Genomic DNA, 2733 nt, shown 5'->3' with positions numbered 1-2733 from the left:
GGGCTTACTCAGTTCTATGGTGGGAAGTTCAGGGCATTCTGTCTGGGTAATTTTCTATTGGGGTTTTTCTGTTTATTCTTATTCTTCAGTTTTGATACTGTTGTAATTAATTTACTTATTAAAAACAGGAAAGGAGCAAAAGGAAGGTAGATGCATGCCCAGTAAATTTGGTGGGGGGGACTAGGGAAGGTGCTTGCTGTCAATTACACTTGGGAACAGGTTACCCCAGAATGGGCATGGCCAATGCAAAAGGGTGAAATTTGGGATGTTTAATCCCCTAAACAAAGGAATTCACTCTCTTGGTTCCTCTTATGCTCTTGGTACTCTTATTGCTTGAAACACACTCCGCTGCATTTGCTCACTTGATCCATGGCCATGTAGACCCCACACACAATGGACTAATGCACTGTAACTAGCCTGCTGCTGAACTGGACCCAGCTCCAACATGAGAAGAAAACACTTGACTCTGACTATGCTTCTAGCTTTTCTGAAACCCCAGCTATATTTCTTCTATAACTGGACTAAGGGAAATGGGACTTTGGAAACACAGGAATTTAATTTCACAGAAATAAAGCTTCCAGGGGCTCTGGAAATGATTATTCCAATGGTACCTCCAAACCCCCACTCCCATTCACAACAGGGAAAGACCACCCACACTTTTCTCCGATAACAGTTTAACTTTCACTAACGTGAACCACCACACTGGGTTTCGACTCACTTCCTCTCATATTTCTCTCCTGGTGCGAATTTGGAAACAGCACAGAGTAAATCATAATTTATAACAAGCATTGCATCTTCACCTTGCTTCCACCCCACTGAGGAGATACTGGAGGGGAGATACGATCTGTCTGGCATTTTACATCTATACCTCTGCAAATACAGCTTCTGCTTCTTACCGTTGAAGTCTGTTTCATGGCTTTCTATTCACACTCTTGCTGCTGCTTCAGGCTTGCTGAAATTTATCCTGACTCTTCTAAAGCTTTTAAACATCTGTAATGTAACCGGGTCATCATAGATGCTGAAAAGAGCTTCAAATCTCTTGTTCTTGCTCCTCAAACACTGCTTCATGGACACTGCAAGCAAAAGGTGAGGTGGGCAGATCACTTAAATCCATCATCTCTTAAGATCATCTTCATTTTTACCCCAAATAATCTCTTCTTCCTCTTCTTGGTCCCTGCTACAGAGATCTGACTGGTTATCACTCCAAGATTTCATAGTGTCAGCATTATCTCCTAAAAGCAGGTCTTTTCTGTTTATAAAGTTCTAAGATGCCTACCAGGCATCTCCTGCACACTTGGCAGCTGCAGGAAGGCAGGCAAGCAGGGGAGAGGCCAGTGCAGCCACAAGGGGCAGAGCTGGTGCTGGGCAGCCTTGCTACCTCACCCTCAGTCTGTTCTAGTGTTTAGTGCCTCAGGTAATATTTATCACTTTCCTCAAAGCAATTTTCCTAGTAAAGACTATCTAGTCTGCTAGGAAAATTTGTCAAATTCCCCTGGCTTTAATTTTCTAATTAATTTCATTTGATTTGGCTTATTTAATTGCTTATCTTTAGTGTCTTTAGACTCTTCATTGTTTTCTATGTGTGTTTTCTGTTTTCTTTTCTTTTCATTGAGCCTGACTCTCTTTAGTTTTTGCCAGGAAGAAAGCAAACAAATTTTTGCTTATGGATATGTGAGCAGTAATCTTTGATTTCATTCAACTAATTAACAATAACAATATGAATGTATCACTTACTATGTCAGGTATTGAGCTATATGCTTTGTATATATTACCTCACTTATTAAGCACCTACTATTTGTCAGGTACTAAGAATGCAAATTAAATATGGTCCTGCACTTGTTGTCAAAGAGCTTATGATGTATTGAGAAAGACAAATATTCAAACAGGTAATGTTAACATATCCCACTGAGTGCATGGGGCTATCTTCGGAGTATTGTTGGAGCATGAAGGGTGAGGGTCCACTCCAGCAGTGAAGAGGAAGGCTCAAGGGCAGAGGTCAGGGGAGGATGATATCTCAGATGAGATAAAATCTAGGCCAAGTCTTTAAGGAGATATAAAGGAGGTTGCAGTTGGAGAGGATGGTTGCTCAAGAAATTCTATAGAGTTCAGTGTTATTAAGTTGAAAAGCATGAGGATTATTGGGAAATAAGGTAGGCCAGAGTCATATTGTGGAAAGTACTATATTACCTAGTGGGAAACTTGGGTTTTGTAATGGATCTTAAGCAGAGGATTGACATGGCTGCTATGTAGAAAACATTCAGGGGTAGAGGTGTAGAGATTGTGACATCATACCTCTCCAGATGAGAGATGATGAATGTTGGGATTCCTGAGTCAGGTTAGCTCTTCTTGGATGGAATATCATTGAGGCCATCTGTCTCCCTTGAACTAAATAATTATTAAGTTACTTACCAAGTACCTTCTGAATCTCTGAATGGATGTTCTAGGTATACCTTGGTACTGAAAAATGGGTAGTGGGGAACACATATTTACTGCAGCCCCCCAGGGTTATGTCAAATGATGGTTATTTACTGACAAATTTCTAACAATCTGTGAGGAAGACTAACTTTCTCTTAATTGCATATGTGGGGAGTGATTGGAGAGAGACAAGAATCACCAATGAGCATCCACTCTGTGCAATGCCCAGTGCTATGAACATTAACATTTATTGTATCAACAAGGTGGCAGCAGAGAGTCACCCTTCTGAGAGTTAAGCAGTTCTAATCAACACATAAT

The 2733-nt window shown here is 40.7% G+C and overlaps 1 pseudogene across 1 annotated transcript; it reads right to left on the bottom strand.

The window, feature by feature from the left end:
* Positions 1-674: 674 nt before the first annotated feature.
* LOC308552392 (calcipressin-3 pseudogene) lies at positions 675-1215 on the bottom strand (annotated as a pseudogene). Its single transcript has one exon. The product of its transcript is annotated as a calcipressin-3 pseudogene (transcript).
* Positions 1216-2733: the final 1518 nt, after the last annotated feature.

The sequence above is a fragment of the Miniopterus schreibersii genome (genome assembly GCF_964146895.1).
Source record: "Miniopterus schreibersii genome assembly, chromosome: 2".
Classification (NCBI taxonomy): Eukaryota; Metazoa; Chordata; class Mammalia; order Chiroptera; family Miniopteridae; genus Miniopterus; species Miniopterus schreibersii.
This window is presented reverse-complemented; position numbering and strand designations above follow the sequence as displayed.